Consider the following 18,531-nt stretch of genomic DNA (forward strand, 5'->3'; position numbering starts at 1 on the left):
CAGCCAAGCACAAAACACTCAGCACAATCCGCACACTGCCTGTTCACTTCCGTGTTCACTTCCGTGCTCACTGCAGTTTTTAAATGCCACATCTCCAATGATTAAATGCTGAAAGTAGTGAACAAAAGACTTTCCCACCTCGCTGCTGCTGTTACCAAGCGGTGTCTCCTGCCAAATACAAAACATTCCGCGCACTCCGCGTGCTGCGCATTACCTGCAGTTTTTAAATGCCACGTCTCCAATGATGAAATGCCAAAAGAAGTGGAAAAAAGGCCTTCCCGCCTCACTGGTGCTGATATCAAGCAGCGTCTTGTGCCAAACACAAAATATTCAGCGCATCTCTGCAAGCTTTTAAAGGCTGCACCACCAATAATAAAATGTTGAAAGTAAGGGAAAAAGGCCTTCCCACCTCACCTCACTGCTGCTGATACCAAGCGGCGTCTCCTGCCAAACACAACACACTCCATTACAGTAAGGAGAATTGTAAATTTTAATTTGAACATTGACTATTTTCATAACATTTACTATGAAACATGTTTCTACTTCTATCTATTCCTATTTTTTTTACTACTACATATACTTATTATATTATGTTTGAAATACCTGAAATAGATTTACCAGAATCAGGTACATTGCCTACAATGGAGTATTGTAATTGTTTACTAATGCATAATATTTTAAAGTTTATAGGCTGATAACTACTACAAATGAATGCTCCACATGCAATCAGGTCATACTTATGCATCAGTCTATTGCTCCATGTCATTTTGTTATTATTAAGTGTAATACACTAAAATATGTATCACAAGATGTCAGCAAAAATATTCTAACTAATTTAAACAGTAATGTTACATTTGATGTAATTATTGATCTCATTGGTGATGTCATGTATGATGTAATTAGTGATGCCACCAGTGATGCCATCAGTGATGCCATATTTGATGTCATCGTTGTGGTCATACTCTGCACAACAGGGGGTGCATACTTAAGCAGGACTTGCTGAAAATGTGATTGCTGAATTTCAGGGGTTTTGCTGCATCAAATCTAATTACCTTAACTCTCTCTTAACCAAGGTTTTTTTCACTAAATATATATTTATTGATTGAAAATATATGTTTATATATATATCAGACAGACATTTCTTTATATGTTTTTTTACAGATGTTTTTCCTGAAGGACTTTGGAGGTCTGAAATGCATTGGATTGATACTTCTGTCCCTAACAATATCTTCACTTGAAACCCGACATCTAATTAAAGGAATTTTCAGTATATGGTATATCATACAGCACTGTTTACTTGAACTGTTGTTATGGATACAAAATAACAGTGGTTTTCCACAAGAGAACAACAAGACTGTGGATGTTTTCCTTGGCCTCTTTTTTAAGTATTTAGCAAAGCCCCAGTCTGCGTATGTGGTCACCTGTTGTGAAAGCAAACTAAGGAATAGACACCAGGCTACCCCTCCCTTAAGCGTATAGCGGGGAAGGACCTATTCAAGGAAACTAGTAATTGCTTAAACTAGCTATAGAGGATCACACTTGAAATTAAACATATAAAACAAAGTTTAATAAAACAAACATGTTAAAAACATACATAAAAAAAGGCGGTACAATTATTACCTTAAAAGAAGACAAATGGCATGTGTCTTGGCATTGGCAGGAAAAATCAACATAGATGATTTCACATAGAAAAAAATGATTTATGTGTAGTAACAGATACTCAACACATTTTCACTGTCGGCACAGATTTGGTGTTTCTAGCTCGGAAACCCAGATTTAGTGTTTGTGAGTCAGATACAGTGATTGTAGACACTAAGGTCTTGTTGATGATGAAACGGCTTTCAGGGGCTCAGAGCTTTCTTCAGGACAACAAGGAGATTAACTAGATGTGCAAATGTTCATCTACAAACAATAAAAATGGAGCGAATTAAAAAAGTGTGATCATACTCATTCATTTTTAATTGAATGCAGGAAGAGTAGGTCTAACCCTCACCTTTGGTTAATGATGTCTAGGGAAGCAAAGTAGAAAAAGAACTGTCTTGCGTACAGTTGTGGAAGTCTCTGGTGCACAATGGCTACCTGTAGTGGTAGAGACAGAGAATCATTATTGGTGCCAAAAGCTGTACTGGTGATTGTCAAACAGCAAAGTAAAGTGGAATTACCTGGCAAGGCTAGTTGGAAATCACAGGAGGTGTAGAAGGTACAGGTCCACAATGGAAAACTGAGAAATCAGTTGATTGAAAGACCAAAGGGCAAGGCTTAGATGGTGGCTGAAATACCCAGTTGTGGCAGTAGAACTGCAGTGGACACCTGTGGATGTGTCCTAAAAACACATAAGGACCGTGGTTAAAGTGACTTGCATAACTTCGCTATGTAAACAACATGTATGCTGAAACCAGCATGTAGGACTAATTTGGCCATACTTGTTGGAAAATGGAGGCTATTTGGAAAGAGGAGGCTATTTAGAATAACACGTGACGCAGCGGTGTCTGAGCTGTGCTATTAAGAATGAGACCAGGGCATGACTTGGCAGCGAATTATTTCATAAAAAAATGTAAAATACTTTTAAATAATAGCTGCACCAGAGCATGTGCAAGAGATCTGATGTGTGCGGATTATTATTTAGATGTGACGGAGGGGGAAAGAGGAACTCACCTCGATGTGTGTTCTTTTTCCGAACGTAGAGCGGGAGTGTCTTGGCTCTCGTGCATGCGTATATGCGCTATGAGCCGATACATCTCTAGTTGAATAGCTTTATTGAATTTCAAGGACTGAGAACGCACAGTGTGTCAAACGGGCTATTGAGAAAATCATCTGGGCTTTTTTCTAATGTTAGGCGTTGTGAAAACTATACTGTTTGTTATGAAAGAGAAAGCTTACAGTGCTAACCACAAAATGTTTACTTAAAAATTCCACATTGCAGGCGCAAAAAGATACAATTAGTGTTTTGAACAAAGGATCTTGCAGAACATTGAGACCTTGGTAGTGGGTCGATGAAATAGATGATTGCGATACGTTTTATGCTCGCATTGTTTTATAACAAAAAAGCACAAGAAAGCAATTTACATGGGCGTGCATTACGCTGTGTGTTTACATGATTATTGTACACATATTGAACATGAAAAAAGAAAGAATTTTGTATTGCATTTGAATTTGGTTGAGTACCTGGACAGATTTCATTGTTTGTAGATGAAAAAAACACTCTAATTGTGCACGAAGTGTAAAACAGATTTTCAAATTTCTGAGAGAACACCGACTTCTGCGGTAGCATATTATATGTGACATTGTCAGAACCCTTTAGGTGAAAGACATTGGCTAACATGAACAGGAGATGGAAGAGTCGATGCTTATTATGAAATGGTTACACTATTGCATGCACATTGAACATGGAAAGACAAAACATTTTTTCCATTGCATTTGGTGTTATGACATTGAAGATCTGGACAGATTCCAATGTTTGTAGATGAATAAATCCTGCAAATATGCACCAAGTGAAAATACAGGGATTTTCGGATTTCTAATAAAAACAAACTCCACAATGACATGTTGTGTGCGACATATTGGCTAACGTAAGTGAAAGAGGGACCAATCAACAGTTGATATGAATTGATTATAAGAAGAGCATTGGCTGCTTGAAAAACTAGGAATATAGTTGTAATTCAATTGAAGAAAAGATTCCACTCTATTGAAACGTTAAGGCCTCGTTTGACCATGTCTAGGCGGTAAATCCACTTTTGTTCTAAGCGACGGAGCATCATGTCGCAGTCACCTCCTCTGTAGGGATTTTTTACGGTCTCTATAATAAACCAAAAAAGGTCTGAATGGAGATGTTTTTTTGCTTTAAAATGGGCCACCATAGGCTTATCGTATATTTCATTTTTTAATGCAGGACTTGTGTTCGGAAATCCATTGACGGATTACGCGTTTGCATTTGCCGATGTATATTAGCTCACATGGAGATTTAATGCCGTAGACTGACCATTTTGTTTTACATTTAGTAAAGGATTTGAATTTCCATACTATTCCATTAAGATTGATTTCTTTCAGATCCTTTGTCAAGGCACAGGCAGTGCATGTCCCACATTTATGGTGGCCAATTACAGGTGGTAAGTTCCACAGAGTTCTTTGATTTGAAGTTGCAATTTTTGGTTCTTCGTAAGTATTAACAAGGTGATCCTTGAGGTTCCTGCTTCGTTTGAAGGCGAACCTGGGTTTATTTAGTTTAAAGGTGTCAATAGTAAGGACATCCCAGTGGCGTAGTACTGTCTTTCTAAGAGTGTTACTGATGGGTGTAAAAGTTGTTATACACGTTAGCGTGTCTTGTAGTTCTCGAGTTGTTCGAGTAAGGCAGGAACCTCGGTTGGTATTTCTTGCTCTCTTGCGAGCTCTTCTGATGATGTAGGAGGGGTAACCTCTTTCTTTTAAGCATGTCATCAAGGATTTGCTAGTGCTGTCAAAGTCTGTTAACAGAGTGCAATTGCGACGAAGGCGTAGAAACTGGCCGTATGGAAGGTTTTCTTTCAGGCTAGATGGATGGTAGCTGGAGTAGCTAAGTAAGGTATTTTTGGATGTGGGTTTTCTGTAGAGAGTGGTTCTCAAGTTATTAGCATCGGATTTGTATATTTCCAGATCTAAGAAAGGAATACTGCATAGGTCTTCATGTTTGGTAAATTTAATGCAAGGGTTTTGCGTGTTTGAGCCATATAAATAATTCCTCCAATCGGTCTTGTGCGCCACGGCAAACTACAAAAATATAATCGATGTATCTGTGCCAACAGATCAAATTGCCTGAGAACTGGTTGTTTGCATGATAAACCGAGGCATGTTCGAAAGTGTCCATATAAAGATTAGTTACGTCGGGGGCAAAGGTTGCTCCCATGCTGGTGCCATGGCGTTGTTGGTAGAAAGTTTGGCCATGGATGAAGACATTTTCTGTAAGTGCCAGACGAATGCACTCGGGGAGAAAGGAAGTAGGAGGCTCCATATTGCTTATTTCTTCTAGGTAAGTTCTTAATACCTCGATACATTCCCTTTGGGGAATGCTGGTGTAAAGTGATTCCACATCAAAGGTTACTAACAGGTCGTCTTTCTCAATGGAGATAGTGCTGAATGTGTTGATCATGGATGTTGTATCATGTACAAATGATTTCATTGTTCCGACAAAGGGTTGAAGGAAAGTGTCAACATAGATCGATATTGGTTCTAGGATGGACCATATACCTGCCACAATGGGTCGTCCGGGTGGTGTTTGTTCATTTTTATGAATTTTGGGCAATAAATATATTGCTGGTAAGATGGGATGTCTATTGATCAAGAACAATTTTTTGTCGTCATCGATCCATTCTTCCGTGTGGGCATGTATCATGAGACATTCTATCTCTGATATGAGACGCTGAGTTGGGTTGATGTCAATTTTTTTATAGAATGTTGTGTCTTCCAATTGCCTGTTGATCTCATTCTCATAGAGTTCCCTTCCCCACAGAACGATGCCTCCTCCTTACCTGTGTTTAATTATTTGATTAAGAACATGTAAGGGCGGTGCCTGCTGTTGTATTGTACCTTTCCTGTGCCTTGCTCTCTGTCTGTGTGCGTGGCTGCCTTGAGAGGTTTCTTGTGTGTGTGTGATGTCATGATGGAATGTTTGGTGTGTATGTAGAATGTTAGTGTTTGATTAGAAGTTCCTCCCTGGCAGTTGAGATGGAGTAGCCTGGATGGTGGGAGCCAGTGGGCTCTATTCCCTAATCTATGCTCCTATCCCTTATGAATCTATAATTGATGTCATCTGATGACTTTCCTGCTTAATAAATGTACTTACTGAAACCACCTGCTACCACCAAGAAAACTGCCTTACAACACCTGCCTGTACTTTTTCTTTAATCTTTCAAAAACCAGGAGAGCTCTGTGATCCCACTGCACAGGATGGTGATGGGCATTGATTAGTTTGTCCGATAAGAGGGCTGCTGGTCCTGAGAAGTTGGGGGTAATATCTAACCAGCCCCAGGAATTCTTGAATGTCCTTCTTGGTAGAGAGCAGTGCGACATTTTGAACAGCATCTACCTTACTAGTTTGGAGAAACATCAGTCCATTTCCCATTTCGAAACTGAGGTATTTGACTGATGACTTGGCCAACGAACTCTTGGGTGGATTGTCCTTGAGGTTGTCCTTCCTGAGTAGATCATATACTGTGGTCAGGTGTTTTAGGCTATCCTCCTATTTCCTGCTATATATAACAATGCCGTTGAGATAGGCCTCATCAAATATTAAACATGAGGTCAGGATGTGGACCGTCACTGTTGAAAGGTATCAGATGCCCTGTGAAGACCAAATGGAAGAACTGTGTATTGGAAGAGACCTTCTGTTGTGGAGAAGGCTGTGTTTCGCTTGGCTTCTTCATCTAGGAGCACCTGCCAATACCCCTTTGTAAGATACACAATGGAAGCAAATGTTGCCCCTCCAAGGGTTTCCACTAGTTTGTATTTTTGGGCAATGCAGTGAGCATCGAATTTGGAGATCTCATTCAGCCTTCGTAAGTCTATACAGAAACTCCAACTGTAGTCAGACTTGGGCATCAGCATGATCGAAGTAGACCCCTCAGTGTAGAATCTTTCTATTGTGCCAAGATCCAGCATTTTCCTTAACTTCTGCTTGATGATCTTCTTCCTACCCTCTGGTTGCTGATGACTCTTCTGGGTTCTGTTTAGACCTTGTACACCACCCCTCATACTCGTCCTGGCTTTGTGGAGAACACATCAGGTATCTACCTTGCAATTTTATAAATGTCAAAATAAATAAATAAATAAACTCAGCCAGTCCCTTGTGGCTGGATGTGGGGAGACCGGGTGGCAGGGTATCCCCATGCACTTGAGTTGGTATGCAAGTCCCCCAGGTGTTGTTTATGTAGAGTACTAGGAGTTCTGGTTTGCTAATCTCTGACCAGGTTTTCAGCCTATTAATACAGTAGCGCTGGGATGGTTTTCTCCTATCAGCCCGCTGGACTTTTTATGTGATGTGTGGCACAACCTTGGTGATAGCATATTGGACATGATATCTTGCCAATAGCTTGTTCTGTGTGGTGGGCAGCAGCACCATGACTTTGTTGCCCACTTGAAAGATAAATAACCTGGAATTTCTTTTGTAGGCTTTCTCTTGTCGGGCATTAGCGTCTTGAAGTTGACCAATAATTGCACCTTCTACATGTACTCCCTGCTATTTTGTACAATGGGGTGATTGCTGGTCTGCCAACTGCCCGGTTCTTGCCACTTTTCTTTAATAATGGCCAGCACATCCCATGGGTTCCAACCATACACCAGCGAAAGTAACCGGGGAGGCGGTAGATGATTGGGGCTTCTTTCGCACCAAACAAAATTCCATGGGATTAGATCATCCCTTTTTCCCATCTTCGGCAGCAAACCTTTGAAGGATGCACTTGAGAGTCAGGTTAAACCTCTCAGCTAGCCTGTCGGTCTGAGTGTGATACACTGATGTTCTCAGGGTCTTCATCTTCACTAAGCCTTTGATGTCACGCACCAGCTTGAACTTCAAACTGCTGCCTTCATCTGTGAGTATTTCTGTCAGAAAGCTGGCTTGGGTGAAGAATGGTATGTGCACTTTGAGGATTGCCTAGGTGGTTTTGCTCCTTAAAGAAAAAGCCTCTAGATAATTGGTGGCATAGTCCACTATCAGAAAGGTGGACGTGTTCCCTGCTCTGGTGGGCTCCCGGTGCGACACGATATCCCTGCCTATCCTTTACAATGGGACCTTGATGATATCCAGCAGCTGGAGGGGGCCCTGGGTACGTTATCTGGCGAGGACTTCTGGCAGGTTGCAGAAAATTGTTTGACCTGTACTTACACTATGGGCCAGTAGAATTGGCTCAGGATGATGTTCTGCATCTTCTGTAGGCCCAGGTTAACAACTGTCAGAATGGAATTGGCCAACTCCATCACCACCTTCCAGAACTGCTTCAGGAAAAGGGGTTGGTAATGGTTGGTACCGTCCCCTCTTGGGTTTATGTTCACCCTATATATAGACCCTGTCCTGTAGATGAAAAGGGGGTCTTCAGAGTTAGTCTCTCAGCTTTAGGCACTACATTCTTAGGAACTTGCTCCATAAGAGGATCCGTTTTCTGGACTTCAACAAGTATGTGATCGCTGGTGCGGGGTGGGGTGGCGTGGAGGTCTCAGGCTTTCGCACTGCGCACCTCCATTTTCTGGGCTTCAACAAACTCTATTGATTCAGGGCCTGCAGATCGTAGGGGTTGGGAGTCCTCTCTGTGAAGCCGTCATTTCAATCTTTGAATCGAATCCAGAACTTTCACTTCTTCAATATCTGGCACTAAGATCTTCTCACACACCAATTAAGCAATGGGATTGCTGGGATTTATGTCATAGGGTACCCAAGGATAAAGAAGATCATATTAACTTCCCATTGTAGTCTCCATCAATGGCTCCAACTCCGACATCCAAGGAATGTTTATGAGCCAATCCAGATTTTTGTGCAATCTGCCAATAGGTCCCTTCATGTACTTCCACATCCAACCCAATCGTGACTAGGCCTTACACTGGGGTGGAACTGTCATGACCCCTACCCCTGACTCCCACTGGCAAAGCAGCCTGCCAGGTAGGGCCAGGTTTCAGGGTTCCATTATGGCCTTAAAGGCCTTAAAATCTCACCGAGACTCTTTTGGAGTCAGTCCTGGCGCCTTTGGCGCCAGGCTCATAATCACTATGGAGAACACCTTTTAGGTTGGGACTATTTTAACTTGGAACTTCTTTCTTGGGGGCTTCAGTCAACATGGAGGCACTCACATAGCTCAGTTAGCAAGAACTGAGCTATGTGGTATAGTGTTTAGGGTGTGGTTGGCCTGGGACTACTTTACCTGAAGACTATTTAAACCACACCCAAACAACAGAACACGCTTTGCGTTATTCTGCTGTTTTCAGCGTAACGCTCACCGTGTCCAGTTGGGTCTCCAGTATTCTTGATGCCAGCTACTCTTGGAACCGCGTGCCTGCAGAGAGAAAAAGAACATTGTTATTAGAATCTTACCTGTGAGTAGCATCCTGTCTTCAGCCCATCGTCAGCTCCTGATACTGCTTATCCGGAGACATTTGATCCAGTGAACTCCATCATCTGGGCACTGCATGCTTCCCGGGACGCTGCAACCTGAAAAGGAGAGAGAGAAGAACAGCATTAGTGAGCGCATACTCATGGTTCCACACGAACAATGAAAATCACAAGATCCTTACCTGGTTAGTCACCTCTAGGCCAGCATCATTCCCGAACATCACTGCAACTGGCGAAGAGCACTGCGGCCTACGAAGGAAGGGGAAAGACACAAGTTAGCATATACAAGGCAAAACAGCGCTGCGCATTGCGCATTACTTACCAGACAGCATCGCGCACACCGCGCCCTCCTTTACCGGCTCGTGCTCAGCTTCAACCCTCACGAAAAAACGCCAAAATCTCTTTGCACACCTAAAGAGAAGAAATAAGACATTAATAACTATAAGAGGAAAGAAGGAAAGAACAGAATTGAATACAAAGACTGTAAAGCAGCAAGAAATGCCTTAAAGACACTCAAAAGGGCTAGCACCAGTGAAGCAGCTTGGTCGCTCACGCCCACACAAGACTACGCTCCCCTGCCATGAATAGCAGGACGGAGAGCATGCCTTCTAAAGAATTAAGGCTCAACTTCCATCGGAGGCACTACCCAGGGATCGGGGAGAGGGTTCGAGGCGCATATCATCCAACCAGGGCTGAGTGGCGTTCCTGTGGATACCAGGTGAGCGTAACAGGAACTATCACCTTCTCGTCCCCATACAGGTCACATTTTGCAGCCCTGGGTGTTGCTCTGTTGGGGACATGGGCCATCTTTGTCAATTGTACCATTCTCAGCATCTCTGTCAGATTTCAAAACAAGATCACTAACATAGACTCCCAGGAACCATGCAGTTAGTACATCTAGGAGAGAAATTGGAACTGAATGCTCTAATGTAGCTGCACAGCTTCGGGTTCCCCTTCCTCCCCAAGTGTAGGGAGCGTTGGATCAGATGGGATGATGTTCTGTCCTTTCCATGTGTGAGGAAGGCACTAGAACAAGTGACTTGATTATTCGGGACCAGATGGATCGTAATGATAGGGACTATAAGGAAACAAACAGAATACAATGAGTAATATGGGTTGGCATAGGCAAGTTCCCCCTTACCTTTCCTGGAAGTGGATTACCTGGAAATGGGAAAGCGATCTCTTTAAATCATATTCATATGTCCAATATAACTTGCTCAGCCATTCCAACTAAAAACATGATGGATACTTGTCCTGTAGAAGCCCCCAAAACAAAAATAGAACAAACAAGAATCTAGTTACCTAAGATCAAAAAGGGTTTTGGTCATGAGAGAGTCTGAAAATGAGGCTCAGCGAGTCTCGAGGTCCTGGAAATGTAGACTGCAAGACGCTTGTTCCTGCCGAAACACTTCCTTATATGCTGTAGGTTTACTATTGCCGTAGCCCGTCCTAATGACGTGACCCTACGTTTGTGGTGGCCATCTTGGTATGGGTACGTGATGGGATACTATTGATGGAGTGTTGGTGCGGCGTGACGGCCATCTTGGCATGGGAATACTGACGCTAGCAGGTACCAACATGTCCAACAGAGATGCCAGAGGAGTCCTGGAAGGAGGACGCCGTGGTTGCCTCAACCAGGTAAGTTGTCCCTACACTCTCTTGGCTTTGGGCGGACTCGGTTACAGTGTTTGGATGTTCCCATGATGACACTACATGGCACAGATGGTCTCAATGACACACCAACTTTGAAAAGCATGGCAAGGGTTTTTATTGACAGATTTTAGAAGAGGTTCACCAGGAGCCCTCCCACTCCTTGTCTGCTCGGCCGGTTCTCTGCCTAGCCAAGGCATCTCTCAACTCCAGGATGTTTGCTGGAGATTGTTAACATCTACTGCCTGGCTGGTCGTGATGGCCTAAGGCCAAACATCCTTTCTATCTGTTAGCTCTGGGAACAATCTAGTTGCATCCTAACCTAGGTCCCACAAAACAATTAGTACAAGACAATGTGCATTCAAGATAATCCGGTCCCGCTTGGTCCTTTCCTTTCTTGCCCTTGTACTCTTCACCCTACTGTTCTATCCTTTCTCTATCCTCCTTCCACTCTCCTGCTCTTCTTCCTCCGACTCCCCTTTGTCTATCCCTCTCTTGCTCCTCCCTTAGGTCCCTCCAATTTTCTCTTTTTACTCCTACTCCTATCCATTATCTACCATTAATCTCCCTTCTCCACACTACTACCACTCTCTCCTCCTACTGATACGCTCCCCTCCCCACCCTACTATGCACTCAACCCACAACTTTTCCCTCAGTCACCCTACTTTCACTGTCACAATCAGCTTATAATTACTCTCTGTCACACTCTACTCTATCTCTATTAGCTTCACTCAAACACCTTGCACGCAATCTTACACCCAAATACCATTTTCTCCCACCAACCAATACCTCGGACTGCACACTCCTTTAAACATTCTTCTCCATGCACCTCTGCACCATCCTTCCTCTGCTTAGTTTTTTTTTGGTCCTCCTTCTCTTATCTTTACCACACCCGAACAGTCCACACCTTCCTGTTTCCTGTGCCTCTTTTAATTCTCCCTCATCCCCCTCCATTTGCTTTTTTAACTCAGAAGGTTCCCTGGGCCAATCTCTGGGTTTATTTTCCAGAAGGGTGGTGTTACATGTAAGCAAATGCTTAAAAGGTGGTCCTAATCCCCTGCCCCTTCCCATATGTGAGTCCGTCATTCTAGGCAATGGCGGCCCGCTACAATCATGATCAATGTCCCAGTTCGTACTAGGGCTTGCCGGAGCAATTGATATGTTGTTTTCACTTGGGGATCATTATGCGGTCCTGCTGCAGGTAAGGAAACTGTCTCTGTGTGTATTGTGTAGAACTTTGAGATTGCTGGTTTGTGGTGCGAAACATCTCTGCATCTTTGCTGACGGTGAGGTTAAATCTGCTGCACTAGTCTGTGTCACATAGAGTGTTTAGACCAACGGTCTGCTGTGGCCATGGCTCTGCAGTATGGCAGTTCTGTCTGTGTGATTATTCTGAACTATTTGTTCTTCTCCCCAGGGGGGAGCCATCCCCTTTGAGGCTAGGGAGGTGAGCCTGCTCAGCAAGACCCTCCCTAGGGGTCTGGGAAAGTGGGAACTCAGGGGAAGTGACTCCCCAATTGGGGACAAGGACTTGCATTCCGGTAAGGAGCTCACGATTCAGAGTACATTGACAGTTCTTACTTCTATTTTGAAGCCACCAAATTGTGACCTTTCTTCAAATTCTTTGGCTTTAGGTAATGCTGAATCCCGCCTGAACTTAACAGTTAAAGCGAAACAATACACCCCTTTTGTTGGTGATCACATACATAAAAGGACGAGGAACCTTGACTGGAGGAAAGAGAATCATACACAGAGGCGAGCCTCTGTTGGGACGATATCCTGGAGGGGTGGAGCCACCGTAGATTACAGAGCCAGCAGTAGTATGGAGAGCGGGCAAATCACTATCAAGATGCCGGAACGCTGGAATCCTGACCAACCAAGACGCCAAGAAGTCAAGGTCGGGAGAGAGACAGAGACAGTAAAAGAACCGTCTCACCTAACTGACGCTGTGTTTGGCCTGAAGCCCTTTATCTGACACTGAGGCCAGACAGCACCGGAGAAGTCAGATCCCCGATCTCCGCATAAGAAGTACATTAACTGCCTAGCAGCGGAAGGGAAATGAATGCTCCCGAAGAGGTAACACTGTTTAGAGGGGTGAATAGTAATAATAGAGTTGGGGAAAGCCATAAGGGTTGCGGGAACCCAGAAAACCCAAAGGAGCAAACCACGCTCCTGAGACCCTGCTAATGTAAGCCTATCAGAGGACCAGAGGGCTTTGGGGAGCCTTGGGAAATCAAGAGACATTGACATGCGAGGCTATAACGGACACATGGCCTACAGGAGCCTGGAAAACCTGAACAGACAAACGTCCTACCAGGGTCCTACTAAAGCAAGCTTCTCTGAGAGCCAGAGGACTTTGGGCAGTCTTGGAAATACGAAACATAGTGAACAGAACTGGGAGGAGAGGGAACCTGGAGGGTTGCAGTGGTTAAAAACCTCACAAGGGCACTATCAAACACCAAGTGAGAAATGGTGGAGTTGTGTTAATAAAACCTGTCTTTCCTGAGAAAAGGAATCTATATGAAGTATATACCTTCTGCTGTCCCTTGCATACTCTCCATGAAGTCTCCCATTGTCTGGATGTCAGCGCGGAAGCCCCGGCAACCGGTAGGCAACTCTCCTCTTCCACAGTTTGCTTCCCATTTCGTCGGTTCCCCATGGGTCTGCCCTCCTGCGCGTTGCCCACTTCTCCCTGCTGAGTGTCTGCGTGGCCATTGCGATGTGCCCGCTCCACACTGAGTATTGAACGAAGACGCCATCCTTCTCTCCCCGCTCTCCCTCTGAATGACAGCTGACCAATCACGCTGTCAAAAGGCTAGAGCATGTACTTTCATTCCTTTTTGCCGATCTTCCTTACTCGCATCCTGTTCCTCGTCCCAGTACTACCATTGAATACTGTGTAAGTGTCTTTTTCCTCAATGGGTTCCACTAGAGAGGCATTACAACAGCACATTGTGATACTTGGTGGAGGGTACATGGAAGGGGTTGGGGTAAAGGTGGGAGGGTTAAGGGGTACTGTGTTCTCCGTATTTAGTCACTGCTCTCAATGGGCTCCTCCCTTCCCACGTGGTCCCCTTGCTGTGCACCACCCCAGAGGGACTTTCAGGTAGCGGCCTCTCCACCCTGGACTCATGGAGGTGGGGGACTTCCTGAACCAAAGCAGTGACGATATCTTGGGATTCGTCATATAGCCTTTCCCGTAGGGTTTCAACTCCTTCCTCTCCTAAAGGGAAACGGGAGAGGAAGTCTATGTTCCTCTGTTCTTTGCCCTTGCGATGTGCAACACTGAAACAGAATGGTTGCAAGTCACGAATACCATCGCATTACTCAGGGGTTGGTATCTTTCCTTAAGCTGAGCAATACTAATGGGGAATGGTCAGTAACTAACATAAACTTTCTCCCCGGTGAGATAGTACAGGAGATATCCCACTGTCCGTTAGCAATATAAACACTTTGTTGAAATTAGCTACCTTAAGTACAGGCTCACTGCACAAGACTGTCAGAGAGTCAAAGAAAGCCTGATCTTTTTTGCCCCATTTGATCTTCTGTGCCTCAACATTTTTCAACTTGTCCGTTAAACAGGAAGTCATAGAGGAGAAGTTGGTGGGAATAAACCTCCTATAGTATCCTACATGACCGAAATGTCCCTCAGGTCTCTTTTAGTTTTTGGTATAGGGGTCTCCCTGACTGCCTCCACTTCCTCTAGGTGTGGCTTGCCCATGCCTTTGCTAACAAAGAAGATAGATATTTAACTGCTGACTGGCAAGAAGGCACTTCTTCGGATTGGCTATTTGTCTGGCACTATGTAGGCCTCTAACTATCTGATATATATTCAACCTATGTTCTTCCCACGTCTTACTATGTATGACAATGTCCTCTAAATGAGCCCCACAGAAATTGGAATATGGTTATAATATTTAGTCCATCAACCTTTGGAAGGTTGCTGGCCAGGGTCGGACTGGGCCATAAAATTGTCACGGGCACCAATAAAAAAGTGCCACACAGTTGCAAATAGCTATTTGTTCATTTTATTACACTTTTTGAAGGGGGAGTTTATTTGTTCAACAGTGATGCAAATTCTGCATTAAAAAAATATTTATTCAGCAACACTGGTGAAAACTACTAGCCGCATAGTGAAGTAACTCATCAAACTGGCCCACATTGGTCAATAAAGTGGCCTACTTTGACCACAAAAAATGGCCCACACCACCATTTTGTGTTTTTGGTTTGGCCCTGGGCCTATTGACCTATAGGCCAGTCTGAGCCTGTCGCTGGTGCTATGTGAAGCCTAAAGGGAAGAACTTTGAAGTGAAACAAACCTCTAGGGGTGGAGAAGGCTGTTTCCTCTTTATCCTTAGGGTTCAGTGGGACCTGTTGCTGTCAAATGGGGAGGTCTTTGTGAAATAGATTTAGACCATCCTCTTCCTCAGTCAATAAACTAGCCATTACCACAGAGGTTTTAATCGTCGGTCAGGTTGGGAGACCCGATAGTTGCAGTGTCCGGTCTGCTCTAAGATATCAGGGACCAACAGCATTTTGTATTCATACGTAAGGAGTAAAACAAGGACCTTTGAGCTACAGAAAAAGAACGAGGGGTTGCCTTTCGATCATAATAACCCTTCTGTTTTTCTTGAGCCTTGGCTAAATTTGAACTCACTTCTTACCAACGCCATGTAGCTTTTAATCTGTTGCGATGTTTGAAACAGTGGTAGAAGAGCTTCTTCTCTCTCCTCCCACATCTCCCTAAGCATGTCTAACACATCTCTGGGATCTTTCCCATATAACAATTCAAAAGGTGAAAATCCTAGAGAGCATCCAGAGCTTTTCTTTTGGCAAATAAGGGCCAGAGGATCATCAAGTTCAAGTTTCTTTTTATCTGTCTTAACCAGCTTCTTTACAATTATTTTTAGGGTTTGGTTAAATTGCTCGACCAGGCCATCATGCTGTGGGTGATAGACAGACGTTCTGTAGGTTTTAATTTTAAGGACTTGCTTCACCTCAGCCATGACCTTACTCATGAACGTTGCGCCTTGGTCTGTAAGGTTTTCCTTGGGGAAGCCAACCCGTGCCAAGAAAGGTATCAGATGTTTAAATATTTGCTGGGTGGTATTGCTTTGCATGGAGAAAGCCTCAGCATAGCGAGTGGCATAATCCAAGATGGCTAATACATACCTATTTGCCTGTTTGAAAGGCTCTAAGGGGCCCACTATATCCATCCCTATTCTTGAAAATTGTGCATCTATAATGGATAAAGGTTGTAAATGAACTGGCAAAGGCATTTGGGGATCAGTCTTTTGGCATAAGGGGCATGCTTCGATATAGTTTTTAATATATGCAAAAATCCCTGGCCAATAGAATCTATCAATTACTTGACCCTGGGTCTTAGCTGGTCCGAGGTGTCCAGCAGTTCGATGGACATAGGCAAGCTGAAGAACCACCCATGGATGACCGTTGGGCAATACTATTTGGGACCATGCTCCCGATCACTGCAAACATTCCCCCTTTACAATAGTCCACGCTTTGTGAAAAAAAGGACCCTCTTTTCCTCTTCCCTCCTCTTCTGGTATTACCTGGATGAAGGCATCCGACAAAATGGGGTTGTTCCTTTGCACAAATCCAAGATCTGGCATGATCTCAAATTTCAAATCTCAAATAATCTCAATTTCTTCCTGGTCAATCTGGGGTTCATGTGCCCTGCTACTGGTGGAAGGTAATAGATTGGCCTCACCAAACGCTTTTATACCTCTATCCATTTGCTCTTGTTTACGGACCTCCTCTATGTGGGGAACACTGCACTCTCCAAGATACATTGGGCTACCTTATCGCATATCTTAACATGATAAGAGTGTTTCCCATTGTTTTGCACTAAGACCTTAATGTCTCCTCTGTAGTCAGGGCCCACTACTCCAACTAGTACGTCTAACCTCCATGCTAGCCCAGGTGTAGATGTTAATCAGATATAGATGTTAATCGGATGTATGTACCCTTGGGTGGAGTTAAAACTAAGCCGGTTGGAATTACTGTCTCGCTTATGGCTCCAGGGTCAACTCTTGACTATTACAGAGGTCAAAACCAATGGACTCTGGTGTAGGCACAGTCGGGGCATAGACTGTGACTGAATGTTTTGTAAACTTTAGGTTCCCAGATTTGTATCAATCAAGTCAGATAGCATTTCTACTACCATATGTGAGGTGGTAGGATTAAGGGACTAACACAAGGGTGGCATATTGATTGATAAAACCTTTTATTCAAGACAGAATAAGAAGGGTTCGAAAAGTCCGACCTAGCCCTATCTCTATGGGAGGTTTCGCTGCCTCAACAAAACTAACTAATGATACTGTCAGTGTCAGGATGTTCAACTTATAGTCCACTGTCCTGTGTCCAAAACCTATCCTATCCCTCAAAAACTAAACTTAGTTAAAAGGTGAAAAGGGAAATGTCTTTTGACTGCCAACCTGCAGCCCGATATTATAGTTCCAAAATAAAAGTTCAAAAGGGTGTAGAAAAGCAAATATAAGTTCGATAAGGCTTGGGGTTTTATTTCCTTTCCCCAAAGCCTTTTGCGTATTCCACAACCTTTTTTCTTCTTGAACAGGTCTAAAATAGCCTGGCTCTTTCTCCAAAGGTGTGCTGCAATAAATCCTCTCGCTTGTTTTGGGTCCCAGAGCTCATTCACGATACCCCTCTTCTTGACCCACTCTTGCACCAAGTAGGGTAGACCAGGATCTTCACTTCTCAGTTTAGTCTCTCTTCATTCACTTTCATCCACATCCTTGGTTTACTCTCCTGCCAAAGTCTCTGGGTTTTCTCAACACCTACAAAGTTTGTATTCCTCTTGAATATAGGTTGGGTAACTCGTCCCCAGCAAGGATCCCAGACCCCCTTCATGTATTCACTCACAAAGCTTTTGTTATCCGATCTGTCTCTATCCTACAGCCCCGGTTTACTCTCCTGCCAGAGTCTGTTAACTTCTCTTGTTTCTTCAATACTCGTAATTCCCCCTCTTGCGATTGGGGTACCTCTTTCTCATATGGGACCCAGACTTCTTCACAATAGCATCCTGCTTCACTCTTCCCTCACTCCACAGCCATAGTTTACTCTCCTGCCAAGGTCTGTGAGTGTCCTTTATTTCTGCAAAGTTAGTTGGGTCCCGGACCCTCTCCACTAGGACTCTTAGCCACGGTACTTGGTCTTCCTTCACTCCACTTTCTGCCCCGGGCTAATGTTTTCATACAGAGAGAGATCAGGCTCATACTGGTAAATAGATCCTATATGTGCTGATGAATGATCGCCCTGGGGTATGGTGGTGTTATTTGATGGGTTCTTTGCAGCATTGACAACAGCATTTGCAATAAATTGTTCTTTACAGATACCTTTAACAGTGTGGACTGTGTTTTAGCAGTGAGAGGGTTACATGCTATCACAGCGTCATCATCGTCGATGATTACCACAGCTTGGGCTTGTCATCACTCTGTTGAACATGCGTGTGTGCCACCCGTTTATAGAAGTCGTCTCTTTTGGCTATTGCCTGAAGACCAGATAGGCCATAGCAATGCTGTTTGCCAATGTAACACCCCCTGGCCCACTGCTAGGCGTGTGCTTATATCTTTGACTGCTCAAGCGTTTTCCTTTAGACCATGCCCCTACTTCAACATGTTCATTTATAGCATCATTCTGTACTGGGCTTGAGGCTTTTGTCTTTTGTGAGAGTGGAAAGTTAAAACAGATGTTGTATCTACACACTGCAGCTTGTTCTTCAGCTCCAGTTTCACCTGAGGTTGTTGAAGTGTTGTTTTATGCCCAAACGATCTGCC

General features: G+C 43.9%; 1 long non-coding RNA gene across 1 annotated transcript in view; it reads left to right on the forward strand.

Annotated features, from left to right (window-relative positions):
* LOC138579624 (uncharacterized) overlaps nt 1-1,351 on the forward strand; it is a 195,830-nt gene extending 194,479 nt beyond the window's left edge. Inside the window, exon 3 of the long non-coding RNA XR_011304101.1 lies at nt 1,162-1,351. This is a non-coding gene — a long non-coding RNA (uncharacterized lncRNA). The remainder of the gene's footprint in view (nt 1-1,161) is intronic.
* The last annotated feature ends 17,180 nt before the right edge of the window (nt 1,352-18,531 follow it).

Source organism: Ambystoma mexicanum, chromosome 3p, assembly GCF_040938575.1.
Source record: "Ambystoma mexicanum isolate Mex_15411 chromosome 3p, UKY_AmexF1_1, whole genome shotgun sequence".
Taxonomy (NCBI): domain Eukaryota; kingdom Metazoa; phylum Chordata; class Amphibia; order Caudata; family Ambystomatidae; genus Ambystoma; species Ambystoma mexicanum.